The sequence below is a fragment of the Uranotaenia lowii genome, chromosome 2 (genome assembly GCF_029784155.1).
Source record: "Uranotaenia lowii strain MFRU-FL chromosome 2, ASM2978415v1, whole genome shotgun sequence".
Classification (NCBI taxonomy): Eukaryota; Metazoa; Arthropoda; class Insecta; order Diptera; family Culicidae; genus Uranotaenia; species Uranotaenia lowii.
In genome coordinates, this window is record NC_073692.1 from 15,713,273 (window position 1) to 15,734,251 (window position 20,979).

The window sequence follows — 20,979 nt, forward strand, 5'->3', positions numbered from 1 at the left end:
CCATCAGATTTTGTACAGCCACCTTGCCCACCTTCTTCGCCGCAGAAAGCCAGTTTGGGTCCTTAGCAGTTTTTTTGGTCTTCTTTAGGTTCCGCTGGACAATAGGCCAGTATTTCTCAATTGGGCGGATCTCTGGCGTGTTGGGAGGGTTCTTGTCCTTGGGAACCACCTGCACGTTGTTGGCGGCGTACCCCTGCATGGCCTTTAACCGTAATGGCAAGATGCCAAATCCGGCCAAAACAGTATGGAACAACCGTGTTTCTTCAGGAAAGGCAGCAGACGTTTATTCAAACACACTTTCACGTAAATTTCTTGGTTGACAGTCCCGGAAGCTATGTAAATGCTGCTTTACAAGCCGCAGGTTCTGATGGCTTTCCAAACCAGGTATTTCTTCGCGAACTTTGACAGTTTCATGTGCTTGAAAATATCTGCTACCTTTCCCGTTCCTTTTGCCGTATAAAACTCCTGTCCCGGAAGCTGCTTGTAGTCGGCTTTGACGTAGGTTTCGTCGTCCATTACCACGCAGTCAAACTTCGTCAGCATCGTCGTGTACAGCCTCCGGGATCGCGCTTTGGCCGTCGTATTTTGTTTATCATCGCGATTTGGAGTCACTACCTTCTTGTAAGTCAATAGTCCGGCTTGTTTATTGGCTCGATGCACGGTTGTAGACGATACACCCAGCTTTTTGCGGCATCTCGGAGAGAGAGGTTAAGGTTTCGCTTGAAACTACCGGCAACTCTCTTTGTCGTCTCAGCGGCTTCCGGTTTTCGATTTCCCCCCAGACTTCCTGGCTGTCGACAAACGTTCCCCAAACACTTTAATTACATTTGTAACGGTTGATTTGGCAACTTTAAACGATTTTTCCAGCTTTGCTTGCGAGTAGCTCTTCTTCCTTGGACGGCATTTTGACAACTGAAGAGTGAATTCCAAAATCAAAATAGGAGCAACATTCTACACACACTCACGACTCACACACCTTCAAAATGAGGGGTGTTCAGGTTTTTTAAATGCAAAATTGAAAGAAATACGTCAAGTTGATATTGACCAAATTATGACCGTATCACCCTTTAGATAGATAAATATTAGTTTAATCGAAATCAGTTTATTAAGATTATTAAGTTAGCAATATTCAAATTCGTATGAACGACCCTGTACGGTTGGTTTGATCGATTTTAAGAACATCGATACGATTATCAAGAATGACAGTTAGAAGAGAGGATATCAATTAAAAATATTCATAGTACAACACTTGTTGAAGAGAGTGAGAGAACAGCGTGAAATTCGAACAGGAAGGAGCAGGGATGCCAACATTTTTTTTTTTTCAAAATCAGGAAACAGGCGAAATAAAAATCAGGCAAAATCAACCAGCGTTAAAGTAACGGACATTTCGCTCAAAGTGATGACCTTTTTTTTATCATCACACCACATTTCCACTCTTATATGTGTTGTGAGCCTACTTGGTTGAATAATTCTAATGCATCAAGCAATCGAAAGATTCCATTTAAATCCCTTTTTTAAATAAGAATTAACGGGAATCTTTCGATTGCTTTGATTCAGCCACATTTTCACTTCAGCTATGGTACCAACTCGAGTTCCTTACTACCCATTTTTCATGACATTCGCAAAGATCAGGCAAAATCAGGCATATTTTCAAAAATCAGGGAAATTCAATGGCTTATGAGGTTATCAGGCAGAGCCTCGAAAAATCAGGCAATGCCTGAAAAATCAGGCACATTGGCATCTCTTATGAGGAGATAGGCTTCAGTTAATAGAGCGAGCTTAGAAAGTACGGATCGGGGGTTCAGTTAGTGAGGTTTCAAGAAAATTTGTGAAAATCGAAGTGGAAGTAAACGTGTCCGAAAAAGGCATCGATCAGTCACGACAGTCTGTACCTGTTAGCCAGCAAAGATCTAGCGTTCCAATTCATAAAATTTAAACATCTTTTTGGATCCATGACGGATTCGTCAATTCATAACAATTTTGTTAGCATAATTAAAAGAAGATTGAAAAGCTTCAAACATTGAATTAGCTTTCAACATAAGTGCATCATTTCCATTAAATTTGGATGCAACAATTTTTAATTTTTCCTCAGTGCTTTAACCCACATCAACAAAATTGTTAGGATCAGAAAGTGAAGGAGAAGAACAGGTATTGAATTTTTAGGAGTGTGCCAAGCATTCGCATGTACGTTGAGACTTGTTTTTTTTTCCATTAGTTATACTTGAAGCGGGCAACCCATTTCCACGCACCTCTGAGAACGTTAAACAACGAGTCTGTGGTGCTGAATCAGCACAGGTAACATTAAAAGCACTTCGAACATTACCAAGACGTGATTCTAAAGTAGGCCGAGGCTTACCGCGAACGGGCAGATTGTTTGTCGGCCTGACATGTGAAGATGGAAAAAGAGGAAGGAGGAGAATAAACTTTTCTGACAACTTTGGGATTTTTCCTTTAAAACAATAATTTTTGCCCTAACGGGACAGCCTATGGAGTTAGAGGAATGATTACCTGTGCAATTCGCACACTTGAAAATTCTGTTTGTAGTTTATCACCACCAAACAAGCATTTAGATTTTGCATGATCGAATGAGTCGCAAAGCATGCATCTGGCGTTCATTCTACAATTTTTAGTGCCGTGACAAAAAGCTTTACAACGTCGACATTGCGTAATGTTTTGAAGGAAATTGGTAGAAGATTTTCGAAAAGGTTCAAATTTGACTCGACGATGAAACATAAGACGAGCCTTTTCAAGAATTTGCAAAAAATGAACTTGATCCTTTTTTAAATGGATCAAATAAAGCTCAGGAGCAAAACCAACACTACTGATATTATTCGTGTTGGTTCTTTTCCTCATTTGAATTACTTGAATTGGAGAAAAACCTAACAAAGAATTTAATTCAGTTGTGATCTCATCCGGTGTCTGATCGCCGGTGAGACCACGAAGTACAACTTTAAAAGGACGATCACTTCTAGATTGATTGATGTTTTTTATTATTCAAATAATTTAAAACTTTTTGGAAATCATCAAAAGATTCCGCCATTATACGGGCAGTTCCTTTTCGACCGATCTGAAAAGAAATCTTCACATCCTTGACGGAAGTAACGATTTCTTTCCGAAAGGCATTGAAGTCAGGAATTGTGACCGTAATTGGTGGAACCTTTTCGTTTTTAAGAGTATAAGAAGAAGGTTTCTGATTACTCTTATCAAAATTAAACATGAATATTTCCTTATCACCGATGTGATGAAGGACATCGAATGAATTGGAAATTTCAACTTTTTTGGGCGATGGTCCTGAATTAGGTTCGGCAATCCGTTTTCTTCCGGCTCTTGAGCCGGCCGATGACTTCCCAATGCTGGAAATAAACGAGAAAATATCAATAAAAGATAATGAAAAAAATTTAGCACTGAAAAGTGCTGATTGAAAAACAGGTAAGGATAAAATAAATAATGTCAAATGTTTCTGCAGGAACACAGCAACGATACGATGCTCCGGCGTACGTGTTGACGGCTCAACGGTACAGATGGAAGTGAATTTTTAAAATGATGTTGTAGGAAAATAGTGTGTAAGTGTGAATAAAAAAAAATGTATCTGATTCATACTTGTCTAAAGAGGAACGAATGTGCTCCAAAATACCCCACCTTTGGTTTGAGCCAAACACCCCAAACACGAACCAACCGGCTGACGACGTGATGGTTCAGTTCAAACCCATTTGCTGACTGACTGACTGACTGACTGACTGACGACGGTATCCTCCTCATGCGATCCGGTTTGATCCGGATCGTAAGACATCGGCGACAAGTGGAAGTTATAGCGATATCGCGCCATGGCATGGACCGGCAAGTTGAAAGAATCCCATTTCGCAATCGCAATCGCAACAATTTCCAAGGTGTGCCTCGTATTTTTTTAAACTATTTACTGAAGATTGGGTAACAAGATATATCTATGTAGTTAGTTGAATAATAAATTGTGAAAATTATTTTGAAAGTAGTTCATCTTGCTTTATACCTTATTCCTTTTTGTTTTCAATTTCAATCAAAACTCAATCGAGAAAAAAACCAAATCATTCGTTTAACAATGTAAGCGAGCAGCCAAGTTCCTGATCCGGTTCGCAATTCGGCAGCTAAAAATATCCACTGCGTGACTTCTATCAATAGATTTTAAATTCCCCATACTACGCTTCATTTCGCGCGTGATGTGTAGCTTTTAGCCTGCGTTGAAGCAACGCCCATTCTAAAAAGATGTTTTGATGGGGCTAAAAAGTCATGTTTCAGAAACACTCAAATTAATCAAAACTAGTCAGAGTAATCTTCTTAAAAGATGATCGCTCAACAATATTGTACATAACCGTTCGAAGTGTGAAAATCTATTCCGCTTCGAGTGTTTATTTGCCTTTATTTCTTAGAACTCGCAGACCAGAATTGAAGCGGCCACACGCTGTTTTTGTTTACACACATTTAGATATAGGTCAAGGCAAGTCAATGCTTATAGATAAAGAATTTGGGAAGGCGGATTTTTAGTGGGATCTACTTATGTTCGAAATGGTGGAACCAATAATCGTGACAATAATGGTATTTATAGGATAATGAAAAAATATTTCTACAATTAAAACATGACCAAATTTTAAAAATTTCTGATATACCACGGGTTTGAAAGAAAAAATAAAAAAAATCAAGAACCATTATTATTATTATATCATTATATTATTATTAAATTATATTATTATATTATTATATTATTATATTATTATATTATTATATTATTATATTATTATATTATTATATTATTATATAATTATATTATTATATTATTATATTATTATATTTGAAATTTTCAACTTTTTTTTAACTTTGTATGCTTTTTTATGTATAAACTCATATAAACATATCACTTGGTTCGAGAAGTTAATCTTATTTGTTATTTTTGTTATTAACTTCTTCATAGAAATTCTGATAAATGTTTTAAATTCCAATTTTTTACGAAATTAATCATAAAGAAGAAAAATGAAGACTACAGTCAGGTAACCAACCTTAGTTCTCCCAAAGGTCAAAGGAAAGCGCTCAGCGGGCTTTTGACCTACTTCTTATCTGCAGCTTTGATAATCGAAAGCTTTCAACCTGACATCTTGTGGTGGACACCGAAAGCAGCATAGTACCGCTTGCTTTGTGTTTCCAAAGTTGTGATGCTTTTGGATGCACATGACGAATGCTAGTATGAAAAACTTTGGAGTTTTTCAAATGATCGCCTTTTGAACATTCATAGGTGTATGAACGACCCGAGCGCGGAATCTGGATTTGCTGTCAAAACCAGTCAATAATTTTTTGCTTTTGAACAGGAATGAAATTTTTCGTTAAAAATTAATCTTTTCAAACGATTTCTAGCTAAGTTAACTATTTGTCTGATAACAAAAATAATTATTGAGAACATTTTGAAGTAAAAAATCACATGTACCGTAATCCGGGGTAATATTGATCACTTTTTTCAATATATTTCGATTGTTTTTTCTGTTAAGGGGAATGTGGCATGTTTTATATTATTAAAACCAGTACTGGACTCCTATAAACGCAGAACATGGATGCAGAAATTAATTAGACCTCTTTAAATTTGATTAAAAACATCGTTTTCGTCTCTGTTCAGAATTTGACGCTTTGGGGTGACATTGATCAGTCTCTAGTCTGACGGTTTTAACGAGTTTTCTTGATCATAAAGGATAAAAAACACCTTCATTATATTTAAAAATGCTAGTTTATCAATATAACCTTGATTTTTAACGTTTTATTTTTAAAATATTTATAATCGAAAAAAGAACTATGATGCTGCCTACATTTAGGGGCAAAAATAATTATAATTGCTAATTAGTTAGAGCTTCAAAATACAAATGAAATTTTATCTTCACACATTCCTAAGGCCCTCCCACTACTTCCATTTTCATTTTTTTTTTCAAAGTTAACGAATTGATAAGTTTCCAATCCAATTACGGGCTTACTCTTGGAAAATGTTCTTATTTTTTAAACATCAAAAATTTATCATTAAATGACTATAAAAATAGCACTCTAACTGTTCATATACAAAGAAGAAAAGTTGTGCTTTCACATTAAACAACCCGTTTGCTTCTAAATGCTTTTTGGTATCATCATGAGAGCTGTTTGTTTGCGAGCCTTGGAAAAATAGATATTTTAAGATTTTGAAATTAGATTTTTTACTAACAGCAAAAAAAATTGAAATATAAACCAAATTTTTCCTATTTGATACTCAATTGATAGGCTTTCAAACGTAGAAAACAGTTTTTAAAAATTCAAACTAACGACTTATTGATGATAATGTGCAAAAATGTTTTGTTGGTCAAAATTACTCCGGTGATCAAAGTTACCCCGTTTTACGGTACCTACGTATGTACATTAGATCACTGCAAGCTTTGTATGAAAATTTCAAATTTATACATTTTCGCCTCCCATTACTTGTTTTGGTAATTTTTACTGCCACAAATAGCAATTAAAATTTTGGAAGCAATTTATTCAATCCTGCGTTAGCAAAACAAGTTTTATATTTGTATGGAAATTTGTATGGAAAAACAAAATTTTCCATTCAAAAAACGCCAGAGATGTACTGAAAGTTCTTAAAAATATATCTTTGGATTTTAAATATTCCTTGATTCTTGCTGTTCATTTTATATAAACAAACCTTAAACCTAACTTTAACCCCGTAAAAGAAATTCGATGTAATGCAAAAAAATATTTATTTATAATTTTAGCATTTTTGACTGCTAATTTAAAAGCTCGACAAAAGCATTTCTTGGAATTTGTGAAAACTCTAGCAAGCAAAACCTGCGATTTTTGAGTAATTTTCATTGAATGCAGATTATTTATTTTGAAATGGTTAAAAAAAGAAGCTTAAGAATAGACAAAAAGCAATAATCAAAGACAAACTTCATTTCAAGCTTGATTTAATTTTCTAGATGATTTAATACGCAAAAATTTCATCTTCTATACAAATTTCCGTACAAAATTTAAACGCGTTGCGCTTATTCAGGAACCAACAAATTCATCTCAAATTTTACACTGATGCTTGGTGACCCAAAGACATCAAAAAACATACGGGAGCAAAAAGTTATACACATATGTATTGATTTTCAAATTCGGTTATGGAATATTTCTGACATAACTTCTGGTATAAATTAAGGTGCAGTAGTCACATTTATGGCAAAACATACAGGAAATTGTTATGAAAAATTTCAATGAACACCGACGGATAGAAAGTTAGAGGAATACGATAAGGCCGATAATTTAATCAACAGACATAACCAACGGGAATTAAATTCTTCATAAGTTTTGCTCTGAATTTTTTATTAACTTTTGAAATTTTGTCCTATTTTAGATCCTGATTGTTCTTTTGCATTTTTTTTTGTTTTATTTTTTATTTATTATATTTTTAACAACACTGGTCAAAACGTCGGGTTTTTTTTAAATCACCGTTGTTTGATCTACATCCAAGACCGAAAAAGCCAGAATAACATTACTATATTTTTAACAAGTTTAAATAAAAGGTTTTTTTTTTATTATGTACTTTCTGATTTAAACCTCTTTACATCATTTTTACATTTTTTTCTGGCCTCAGACATTTTTTCTTACTTTGTTTTTTTTTAGCATTTTTAATCGTTTTCATAATTTTCAAAATATTAATAACTTTGAAAATTTTTATCATTTTTAAAATTTTCTTTATTTTCATAATTTTTCATAATTTTAATAAATTACATTATTTTTATAATTTTTATCAGTTTTTTTTTTGTAATTTTTGTCACTCTTGTTATTTTTGTCATTTTTGTCATATATGATATTTTTCCGGATTTTTTGGATAACTCCCAATTTTACGTTATTTGCAAAGTTATTTCATATTAGATAATGATTTTTTAATTATTTTTTTTTGGATCCAAAAACTAAGTTTTTGGAATTAGTTTCCTCAAAATACACATAAAAAACATTATGATTGTTCGATCCAGAATCGATGTTTTCCCCAGATTTTTGGTTTTTTAGATAGATTCTTTATCCTGGAAATATCGATCTATTTTTAATTCGATTTTTTCGATCTTTTGTTTTTTTTTCTCTGGGAGCTGGAGATATTTACAAAATTAATAATTTTGGAAAACTCTTGGTTTGCGTTATATAGGTACTCAAAATCTAATGCGAAGTGGCATTTAGGTGTTAGAAAATTTGAAAAATGGTAAATTGGTAAAAAGTTTCATCAGAGTCATTAAAAAAAATAAGTTTTTGAAATTTTTGAAGTATATCTTTCTTTATTTGAATATAATCCAATTTAAAAAAATATATTTGTAATATTAGATCATATTTTATTTTAAAAAAAAAGTGGAACTGAGCGTTTAGAAGAACAAATACCATAAATAAAAAGTTGAGACTGAAATTGGTTCTTTAACGACTGTTTTACATCTATCTGCAGAAAATGTTTCATGACTAATGTGAGATACCATAAGACGAATCCTTCAGATTTAACGATTGATATAAAAAGGATATAATCTAGTACGTCTATAAAGCCATCGAGGCGCTCCTCGACGGCAAGAGTCCTCGCGCATTCATCTCACGCACACACTCATCCTCCACCATCGACATCGTCAGTCCGCCATCATCTATCGACCCCCGTGGCGACGAAAGTAATACCGTATTTGTTTTCACCACCCGAAAGTGTTGCACCATCCACGCTGAAAACGAGCATGAATCGAGTTTTGCACTCACCTTTGTTGGTGTGCGTGAAATCGGCAGTGTCAACAGAAAACATCAAGCTGTCAAAAATCCATTACAGCTGGTATTTGTTTTCGTTTGACTTCGAAAATGAAATTTACTTTAGTTGATCATTGTCTTTTAAATAATATGAAAATTTTAGCATGAATTTATATATTATGTTGAATTGTGAAGATTTCTGATAAATATTGATTGGTAGATTCGCCTCTGGCTCTGCAATACCGGCTGGTTCTAGGCGGTCTATGCTTGCTGCTGCTGCTAGACTGCAGTTACCCCAGCTTGAAGGTTCCGGTATATTGAACGTTTATTCCTCGCAAATCTCATCTTCGTTCGAGTACCTATTTCCGTTCTCAGATTGCAAAAAAAAAATCTTGGAAGTCGAAATGGCGAACTCGGATCGCGGAAGTCGGGGGAGAAAGTTTTGCTAACAGACCGAAACGAACGAAATTCAAGCTCCCAATGCGGGTGTAGTCTCGAACTATCGTTTTTGAAGGGCAACAAGAGGGAATCCGGGACTTGGCGCAACCGAGCATCGTCGCTCGAAGCTGGCTTGTAGCAGAGTAGCTTCGATTCAGCTGAACGCTTCTTGCTGTGGAGACCAACTTATAGGACCCTCCCGGACAAGAAAACATTTCGGTTTGGGCGATTCCACCAAATCTTTGGGTTGGCCTTTTTGCACTCGGATTTGCTGCTCTTTTTCGGCATCGCCTGGAACCGATTGCAGCAAGCCTTCTGGGGACATTTCTTATTGGGAGCGTTGTTTGCTTTGGAACGTGCCATCCAGGTAAAATTCTCCGCCTCTGTTGGAAACAGTACTGGTATTGAATCCGGAACAAGTTTCCGTTCTTCGGGATAATAAAAAGAAAAAAACAGCTCGAAAGCAATTTTGCGGTATAGAAATAAACCAACCAGCTGATATTTGTTTACATCGTGAAGCACGTGCTGTCAAAATTCATGATAGTATTGGTGAGAGCGCAAGCATCACCGAATATTTTCAGAGTGTTCCACCGTCCACTTTATGGTGCACTACCAGTGGACTACTCTTCGTGAAAACGAGCATGAAAACAGCAAAAAGTGCACTACCGGTAGTGCCCCGGTGCACCACCACTTGAAAACGAATTCTCTATAAGTACGTGAAATGCTACCAGGAAATCCACAGATACCGTGCGCGGGAATACCTCCAGTAAACGACTAGCTCCCGCTAGGACAAACCCTCGGCCCGAACCGGTGCTCACGATTGGCGATCCGTGCCAAGTTTGTTCTATTTTCGAGGAACAAATAAAAGAAAAATTTCAAGACGGCCGTTTTGAATACCAGGTAATTGCATATTTTGAACATTTTCAAAACTGGACGCACTATACCCAGACCAAATATTCTTACATACGTGAGAAATTGGGATGGCGTGTGGAAACTTTAAATGTTTGCCAATTCGATTTTGAAAAGAGGGGTTCCATTAGTGAGAGGGGTGAATTGTGATCGAACACAAATCTCTGTCAAGTTTGAAATTCAGGATGATATTACCAGGTTAAGTTGAAGGAGCTTGGATACTGTTGGTTCGGTAAATTTTTAACTCCCATTTTGTATAATTGGAAAATGTACATATGTTTTTGATTTGGTGAGATGTGAACCATCGCCTGATTTTTTAATGGAAAAGGAATCGGTATCGATTTTTCAAAAGGGCCTAACGCCAAGACCTCAGTTTCAAGAAACCGCATTCAAAAAATGTAACTTATTATCTATTGCGCTGTAGTCATTTTACTAAATTTGAGCCTAAACTGCTTGAATATTAGCATAATTTCATCCCCGATAGGTAATTACGGGTTTTTCCGTGTATTTTACGCGAAAAATGAATAAATAGTATTTTTGGCCCCTTTTGTTTTCTTATTTCGTCTTTTCGAGCGCCCCCTTTGAAATCCAGAATGATTGCTCGCCATTTGGATCACTCATTTCATAAGCAATATTTAGACCAATTTCGGCTTAAAAGCATCTACAATTAATAGGTGTGTTCAACAGACCTTAATCGAAATCAATTGAAATGGATTGACAGTTGATCAGCTGTTTTTCCAATTGACTTCGATCGATTGCTATCAGGCTGCTGAATGAACAGCCAGACACTAATACTAACGCGCTGTGTTTATTGTCATTTTTTATTCGGCTGTGCACTTTGAGGTTTCGGGATTGTTTTCTTATAAAAAAATGCATAATCGTAATCGCTTTAGGATATTTCTATTTTTAATTCAACATTTTTTTAATATCGACGGATGGAAACAATAATGATGTGTTCGAGGGACAAAGAACGGCCATCCTGAAGTTGGAAGCAGGAACCGTCACTGACAAACCAACAGCCCTCCTATCTTAACAACAATGCCCAGAAACATACGGTAATAAGAACCGGCTCTGGTTACACCATTTTTGTTTTGAGGTAGTCATGGCGTTTTATTTTAATTTTTTTGGTGGCCATTGGTGACATTTTTGGTGCTGCGGGCCAGTGTTCAACTGCATAGAGATGGAACATCACTCCGATGGTCCTTTCCCAGGTCATAGCAGCACCGAACTTAAAGCCCTGGGCACTGGCATCTCCCACGTAGGCGGGAATGCCCCGGGAGAGGCCTCCTTTGAGTACGGACTGCGTTGGAAGCAGCATTATGAGAGGAATAAACGACGCTGCATGGGAGGAGCATTGGGCCAATTTGTTGATGGTTCCGGTTCGGATCAGTACCTAAAGTAACCATAAACGCGCTTGCCGTTACAGGTGGTTTAGTTAAATCCGATAACAAAATAGCATAGAATACAGTACATAACCATTCAGGGCAGATAGGAAAGAATGAGAAAGGATAATAAACAGTTTTGAATTTGAATTTATTTGTTTTATTTAAATTTAAGTGTACTATTTACATAATTATTTTAATATTACATTTATGAATCTGCTTGAGGAGTGCCTAATTTTATGTAACTGTAATTTTATTTATATTTATTTTTAATAAATTTCACATAAAACTTATTTTCTAAAGTGGTTTTTAAGTACACTGAAAGATGCTCCTACACACTTAATCTTTTCTCCTGTGGTCGGAACGATTTCGTCCTGTATTTTCAACAGCTGAAATTACAGGACGATCTCAGGACAGAAAAACACTACAGGAAAACAACTGTCAAATGCACCCGTAGGTTCGAAACAGGTTTCTCCTGTGATTTGCAGGAAGTTCCGAAGTATTCCTGTAGGCTCGGAATGGCTTCCGTTCGATATTTACATGGAATTGTGATATTTTTTAACCTCTAAAATAACGAAACCTTTTTTTATTATTTTAATTTATTTCCAATCAATAATATAAAATATTTACACACTTAATCTTTTCTCCTGTGGTCGGAACGATTTCGTCCTGTATTTTCAACAGCTGAAATTACAGGACAAATCTCGGGACAAAAAATCACTACAGGAAAACAACTGTCAAAATTATCTGTAGGGTCGAAACGATGTTCTCCTGTGGTTTGCAGGAAGGTTTCGAAATTATCCTGTAGCCTCGAGACTGTTTTCTTTCAAAATTTACATGTAAAATACGGATATATTTCGCACAAAAAACCCATGTTAAAATTGAATGAACTTTTATTGATGAATTTTTTTTAATAATATCAAATGGCTGCTGCATTCTGTTTGTATTCTTCCGGTATATTGCCTGAAAAAAAACAATGGAATGTAATTCTTCATGTAACTATTTATTCTGACAACAAATACCTGAAACTTGGTGTGCAACAAAGTATGTTGCGACGGCCAATTTCAACGGCCGGTAGATCCCTTGGCGTAGAGGTTCCTCCCGCCTGGCTACCAGCATCACCGATGTTTCCGCTGAATCCTGGCCGCATCTATGAAATAGATAACAAATAAGAATTTTCGATAGTGGTATCAAGTGAATTACTTCTTTTTTTTTAAGACAACACAATTTACGGCTCACTTTTTTCACTGTTTTTCCTTGGCTGATGGATGGCTCGTCTGGAGGAAATGTCCTAAATGGCCGTAAGAGCAACATTTCGCCGCTGATTTCCTTGATGTTTGCTTTGGGCTTTGTCGTCACAAATGGAAACTTTACGTTTCTTTCCGCCAAAGGCGAAAAAGAAAAACTATTTATAAAAAGCGAGACAAAAAACGGTTGACAGCTGAGGTTCTCCCGTGATACAGGACGATTGTGCGATCACCTGTACGTTCGTAGGAATTTCATCGCGAATTTCAGAAGAAATGAAGCGCCCCGAGATTCGAGAGGGGTTTCGTTCGAACTTCGTTTAAATCAAGCAATTTCCCTGTGATTCGGATAGTCATTATCCTGAGGGGGGAAATTGCAATCTTAGTGTGTACACATTACATTGCACTTCATCTGTTGCGTTTGCTGGTGTTTGGTTCATTTTTGTTGGATTTACCTGAAAACAAAGAACAGTCAAATCTCAGTTTTCATTCAATTATAAATTGATTTAAAATAAATACTAACCTGCTTCAGGACCATCACATGCTACTGATTCCAGCGATACTATGAATTTTCCAAAAATTAATTAATATATTCCGGCGCGACTGGGAAAAGTGCCGCTGCGGGAGTGTCTGCGTTTAAATCAACTGGTGACCGGAATTTAGACCACATACGCTGACACTGTCGTCGGTTTCTTGATTAACTTGTTTTTTTTTTTTAATACCGGAACCTTCCGATTTGGAGGAATTCTCTAAATTTTTACACATTTTTCACGCAGCGCCGGCTATGCTGACCGTAGAAAGATGGTGAAAATTACCAGCACTTAAAATTTTCACAACTGACTGTCGAAAATTATCGTTGCAGTATACTCGCCACACGATAGAAAAGGACAGAAAGATTCAACGCAACAAAAAAACGCGCGATGACAGATGAGCCTTACGTGATTGATACAGGAGGTTGCTGTCCCGATTTCTGGACGATTGTTCGAGTTCCTGGTGCACTCGTAGGAATTTCATCCCGTAATGAAGGAATTGTGAAGCGTCACGAGATTCGGGAGGGTTCCCATTCGAAATTGACCAACTTCCCTGTGATTCAAAGAGTCATTATCCCGAGCGCAATAAATGCAATCTTAGTGTGTACTTAATGCATCACTAACACAGCACCTCTGGCACAGCACAGCGACGCCACATCGACCGATATCTCTTTCAGCACCACGGACCAGCACGACTATCACAGCACCACCGACTCAGGATACCTGGCACAGCAATACCGACTCAGCATGACTGGCACAGCACCACAGACCCAGCATGTCTGACACCACCAGACCTGCGCGTCTAGCACAGCACCACCAACTCAGAATACCTGGCACAGCAATATCGACTCAGAATGACTGGCACAACACCACCGATCCAGCATGGCTGACATAGCTCCACCGATCAGCACCACTGACTCCGCACGACTAGCACTGCACCACCGACTAAGCACACGACAGAAAACACCAAACCGAATGACACCACTTTCATTTCTTCTAATATTTTTTTCACACCAAACCAAATCAGCTGTTTTTGACAGAAAACAACTGCATTTGTGTTAGTGTAATAGAAATCGATAGAAACAAATCCTGCCTCCGAGCTTGATCGTTTTCGATTGGTTTCGATCGATTCCGATTGGCTTCATTGAACGTCAATTGGATTAGTTTCGATCACAACCAAAGGACTGAAACAACTGTCAAATCACATATAAACAGACCGTACCGACATTTTGGAACCAGAACGTCAGTTCCCCTTTGATTTCAATGGCATTTTGGTACCAAAACGTCAGTGCGGTACTGAAATATCAGTTCGGAAATTTCCTTCTCTTTCAGCCCCTTGATCACAACATTGGCTGAGTGAACGACAATTTACCAATCGAAATCGATTGAAACCGATTTCAATTGGCTGTTGAACGGGCTTAATGAAACTCAACATATTTGCACATATTAGCACATAACCTTTAAAAAAATCGATGCAGTATAAAAATGTATTTGTTCCCGGCGCGATGAAGATTTCCGTCTGATTATTTGAATAAGAGAGAACAGCATTTGATTTGGCGCGATGAAGACTTCCACTTCCACTTGTTTGGGGCGATGAAGACTTCCGTCTTATTTATTTGAAAAATGGATTGTATTTGTGTCGGCGCTATGAAGAATTCCGCTTGATTATTAAAAAAAAAAAGAATTGTACTCGTCTGGCGCGATGAAGCCTTCCGCCTGATTATTTGAAGAAGAGAGAACGGCATTTGATTTGGCGCGATGAAGACTTCCGCCTGGGTTATTTGGAAAATAGATTGTACTTGTTTTGCATGATGAGGACTTCCGCCTGATTTATTGGGAAACACGACTTGTTTTTATTTTGGCGCGCTGAAGACTCTCACCTGACCATAAAAAAAGAACTGTACTCGTTTTGTCGTAATGAAGATTTCGCCTGATTGATTGACGAAGAGAGAACTTTACTTGCTTTGGTGCGGTTTCCGCCTGATCTTTTTTAGAAAAATGAATTGTATTATTAGTTTTGGGGCGATGAAGACTAATTAAAGAGCATTGAGTACATTTGGCTTAGTGCGATGGAACTCCCACCTGATTAAATGAAAAAATTGCATTTTTTTTATTAGACAATCCTTAGATTAAAGCACTACATTTGATTTGGCGCGACGGTATCATCCGCCTTAATCATCAAGGGAACGAAGATTTGTATTCGCCTTGGCGCCTTGAGAACTTCCACCACAGAGAACTTCCACCTCGTTTATGTATGAAAAAAAAACTACCAATGAGTCAAAGCAAGTAAGCATCTAAAAAGAAAAAAAATAATGGAAGTGCTAGTATAGAACGTGAAACTCCACTTGGTTTGATTTTAGCAGAATACATATTTCGTGCTATGTGTATGATAATTTTGAAGAAAAAAAAATGATGTGCTAAGTCAAGAGCGGAGTGACGTTGAAAAGTTTGATACATAATGATGGACAGATGTCGTCCGGACAAGACCTATTTTATTGCGATGATCAGTGTTTGTTCAGGGTTGCAGGTCAAGTGTGTTGCATTTCAAATACATGAAGGTTGTGGAACATAAGGATGGGGTGAAACATGCTTGGCTATAAAAGCTCCTGACCGCTTCAAAAAAAAGGATCCTACATTACGAAAATTGATAGGAATTGTTGGCAAACTAACATTCTTGACCTAATGCTTCAGTTTTTTAAAGAAAGGCGTCATCTAGACGTTCCAGTTGATTATCTCGATTCAGATGCTTTGTTCGAGAGTGTTTATCTGAAACAGAATTTGAACAGTGTAGCGTATTCTGAATATATATTAAATAATAGAAACCCCTCGTAAATCGAGGCTTTTATGGCATTAGTCAGTGGTACCAATATGAGGAAGAATTATTATGCGAAGAACAGATGTATGAATAAAAGAAAAGATGATCGGTCTCTTTACTTGCGGACCAGCAAACCGACAACACCTATTTGTACTGCTCCCCGAAAACCCCGAACTTAACAAATAGTAAGTGTTTATTCATGGAAAGAACCAAGTATTTGAAATATAATATTGCAAACCACCACCGTTGTAGATCTGTTTTGTTTGACTAGCAGAGTGCATTCAAACTTCCACGAAGTAACGTCTTTTTGTTCAGCATGTTTCGCATTCAATTCGCCTTTTTTAAGAGCTAAAGAAATTTTAAGCACCTTGCGTATCAATCGATCTTGCAGCATGCGATCAGTCATTTTGAGAACATTCGATTCAAGGATTTTGAGCATTGAACCAAACCGCACATTCTTTTTCCTTAGCAGCGGAAGAACGCGTGAATTATCGAACCGATGCGATGGTGTTGATACCTTGCATAAAAACTAAATAGATGCCTCGTATTTGTATCGTCTTTTGAAAATGCCCTGGACGATTAAGCGACAAATTGTTGATTGGCGTCATTTTCAATTTGATGCCTTTGTCTTGATCTTTGCTTTAAATTCTCAAATAAGAGGGACATACCTGTAAAGCAAAGGTGAGTGAGTGATCAGGAGATATTTAAAATATTCTACGGTGAAAGTTATCCTACCCTACGTTGAACTTAACGCTCTCATGACAAGCTCTTGGAGGTTCGTCGAAGGAATGGTATCATGAGCTTTTTATATTCAAATTTGATAACATTATGCTTCCGATACAAGGGAACTTCTAAACTCCCAAGAGGGTAGACCAGCGCAAGGTTGTTCCAGGAAAGTCGAAGAAAGTTAGATAGTCTCTGGTAGACAAATCTTGAATTGGGACCGTTTATCAGGAGAACATAGTTTGACGGATTCGGAAGGTGTTTTAAATGTTGCTTTGAGCGTTTCTTCCGTTTTGTTGACATCTTTAGAGCCCTTCACCATGTCTTCCTCAGAACAACCATTCGAGAACATTTTGGAATTTGTTACTAAAGCTAGAAATTAATGTTAAATGGTAAAAAATCTTAAAAGATGTTAGAACCAATTTCGATTATTTAAAGTATACCTACACGGACAGAAAGGTGATGATGATTTTCCGAAATTGCCTTCTGCAGAGACGTCGATTGCCTATCCTCTATCGGATGAGAATGATCGGCTTGTGGTGCGGAAACTATTCTATAGGTGAACCTAGTTTTCATCGCCTAGATGGAATCCAACAAAATTCTTTATGTTGCCGGTGCTCAAAGTTAGCTGTGTCTGGAAACTGTTTGTTGATTTCAATTTCGGCTGCTCGGCCAATAGTTTTGTTTATTTTATACTTGTTGGATACAGATACTTATCAATGAAATTTGTTCATATCATGTGCTTGAAGTGCATTTCCCTCAAACTGAACATTTAGGACACTTCCTCCCATCGTGAACTTTCATTTGTAATGTCTGTGTTTTTTTTTCTTGTACAGCATTCCTCATATGATTCGTTCAAAACTGACTGGATGTTTGTTTTTTTTTTAACATTTAATTTTTATTTGAAGTTCTCTGAGACCGTTCAAATATTACGTAACACAATTTGCAATCATTTTCGAAACCCGCCACCCCCACTTTTGACCAGGCTTGTAAGTGGTCACCATCGTTTGAATTTTTCCGGAGACAACCACCACGCATCGTTCGTGACAATCGTGGAGAGCGCAATCGTTTGATCGGAGAGCAGAAAAATGTCAAATGAAATTTTGATCTTTGGTGTAGTTAGTCTTTTGACTATCATCCCTCTTGCGTAGATAATCGCGACAATCATTCCACATTGTTCGACCAACACATCCAAACATCAGCCGGCGCTGCAGAGTGGCGAATTTTTGTTTTCAACAGGAGGGAGTGAATAGAAAAGATTGCATTTGGTTATTGAGTCTGTGAGTTCTGCTGCGTGAAAGAGATAGGTGATGTCGTAAACTGTCGGGAATTATGGTCGTTTAACCATCAAATTATCCCTCTCGTGTACCAAGACACGAAATTTCGTTCGACAATCACACAAAGAAGAATGAATGTCGTTTCGTTTGATGGTAGTCGACTGTTCGGAAAATTTTCGGTCGCATTCGTTTGATGGCACGAACAATGATACTGATAAAAGCAGGCTGTGCGACTGTCAGAGAAAATGTCGATGGTTTACAAGTCTGCTTTTGACTTAGAATGAACAATAGGTGTGTTCAACGAAACTCAATCAAAATCAATTGAAATGGATTGACAGTTGATCAGCTGTTGTTCCAATTGACTTCGATCGATTTCTTTCGGGCTGCTAAATGAACAGCCAGACACTAATACTAATGCGCTTAGTTTGTTTTCATTTTTTATTCGGCTGCGCGCTTCAAGCATTCGTCCACAAATTTTGCGGACAGCAAACGCTGAAGCTAAGATGCGACTTCGTGATCGCAACCGGAATTCATCTAGACGATCGGGAACTTTTCTACGAAAAGTATGACGATGACGATTATATGCGGCTATAATATAATATGCCCTGAGCCAAGCGGCTGAGAAAGCTGCTGAAGGATGTAAGCATTGCTAGTTTGTCGGAGGATGTTGCAGTGATCTTGTGGTAAATTTATTTAAATAACGTTGCCGTGGTGTTCGTGGGGTTTAAGGGATTCTCTTTGGTGAGGCAGTTCACAAAGCCACCCTAACCCAGTGAACGACAAAGCGAAAATGTTCGTTCTACAACCCGCCACCAGAGGACCGCTGGAAGATGTGAGCCGCATATGGAGCAAATCGGCGAAGGGGCGAAATGATCGGGCAAAGCGAAAACAGACGCAGACGAGGGCAATGAACGGTAATGGGGTTAAAGCAGGTCAAGACGGAAATGGTCATAGACTTTGCCATTAGTTCGCGAACGCATTCAGAGATCTCACGCAAAAATTCAGAGATCCTTTAATTAGTTCAAATACAGAAACGTGTGGTGTTTTGTTCTTTCCGTTAAAATTGTGGAACAGGAACTACCACCCGCAGAAGAGTCCCAGAAGAAATCTATTGGTGACAGAGAATATTAGAACTCCAGGTAATCCTACGCCATTTTACCGTTGCCCATAACCGTCCCATAATTGGTTCCTGAACATTAATAGGACCCCGCTGTTTTGAGTTAAACTCTAAACTGACTCAATCCCAGAGCGTCTTGTGCGACGCCCTATAACGTCGACCAACAACCGCTACCACGTTGGTTTGATCTACACCGATACCTGGTTCAGCACCCAAGGTGGGACCAGGTACGCCATTGCCACGCGCCGCTTCGCTTACCGTCGAAGACCCAACAGTGCCCGGTTCAGCACCCAAGGTGGGGCCGGGTACACTCTGCGAGAACCAGCGGACCTCTAAGCCGACCTCAACGAACCCGAGCTCGACGCCGAAGGAGGAAGAAGGAGCACATTCCCGCTACTTTTCCCGCAACACAGCTAAAGGTCAGATAGAAGTAAGAAAGTGGTGGGTGGAATCCGAAAATAATAAAAGGTACCAATTTGCTAAGCCGAGGAGTTTTCCCTTAGATTTCCCGAACTTCCCTGCAACGTAGTATTTTTGTGGTAAGGGTGCCGACCCTAGGGATGGATAGGGGTTCACAGCACTTTCTACCGATTGGCTAACAGCCAGTCTTACAAGGAGTGGCGGAAAACTTGGAAGATACCAAGGGCCAAGGGGCAAAGCATCAAGGAATGGGTTTCTATGTTGGGTTCACGTACCGAAATCGCTAACCGATTTAACAGCAAGGGCCAGTATGTCAACCGCGATAAAGTCCTACGGATGTGCGAACAGAACAAATCGAGTTTTGTTGTTGCTTATCCGGATTTGTTGTTTATCCAGAAACACATGTTCAAATATTGGAAATTAATGATAAAGTTGCCAGGGAAATGGTGTTGAGCATCCCACATACAAACTTAATGTTAAATATGTCATCATGATAATAAGAAATAAAATTCAGGGGATTAATTTAAAATTTATTTGGCATCTTATCATATTTCACAAGATCGTTACGACCAACCCAACACGGACTCTCTGACACAACTTTCATTTCCACAAAATTTTCCTTTGTTCACGAGCAGCTGCAGCAACTGAGTAAACTGACACCACATCACTAACACTACGCCACAGGCACAGAACCATCACTTTTTGATCAGTTGCTGCAGCAAGCACACCGACTGATGAGACCAACGCAGCAACATCGACCAGAGGTGCCAGGTCGTTTTGTCAAAAATCAGGACACAGCGAAGAAAAAATCAGGATTTTTCAGGACACCACCAAATTGGTGAAAACAAAATGCAGTTCTGCTTCGATTGCATAACTAAAGGCGAAATATAGGTGCTGAAGACGCCTCGAATTATGCAACTGAAGCGAGAATAACCTTGGCTGGCCTGCAGTTAATATCGAAAAACCACATTTAAATGTCATTTGAATCAAAGAATCTCATTGGTTCAACTGGTTAAACTATTTGATTTAAGATTTGTTTGATGTTCTCATCATTTAGCAATAAATTTAGTTCTGATTTGGATCGTTTTTAAAAAATCAGGACAAATCAGGACATTTTAAGGGCCATTTTTCAAAAATCAGGAAAATTCAAGCGTTTATGAAAAATCAGGACGATCACTCGAAAATCAGGACAAATCCTGATAAATCAGAACACCTGACACCCCTGACACCAACACCGCACCGACAGATTCTACCAGCACCGCACCAGCCAAGACGGACCACACCAACACGGACTCCCTGCAGCAACTGATTCGACTGACACCAGACTGCTAGCACTGTACCACCGCCCCGGCACAGAACCACTGGCACAACACCACTGTCACAGCACCACCGACGCT

At 38.1% G+C, this 20,979-nt stretch overlaps 1 long non-coding RNA gene across 1 annotated transcript; it reads right to left on the reverse strand.

The window, feature by feature from the left end:
• Positions 1–12,331: 12,331 nt before the first annotated feature.
• LOC129750130 (uncharacterized) lies at positions 12,332–13,084 on the reverse strand. The gene is made up of 3 exons (XR_008738300.1): positions 12,696–13,084; positions 12,479–12,606; positions 12,332–12,419 (listed from the first exon to the last, which is right to left on the reverse strand). It is a non-coding gene; the product is annotated as an uncharacterized LOC129750130 (long non-coding RNA).
• Between the last annotated feature and the right edge of the window lie 7,895 nt (positions 13,085–20,979).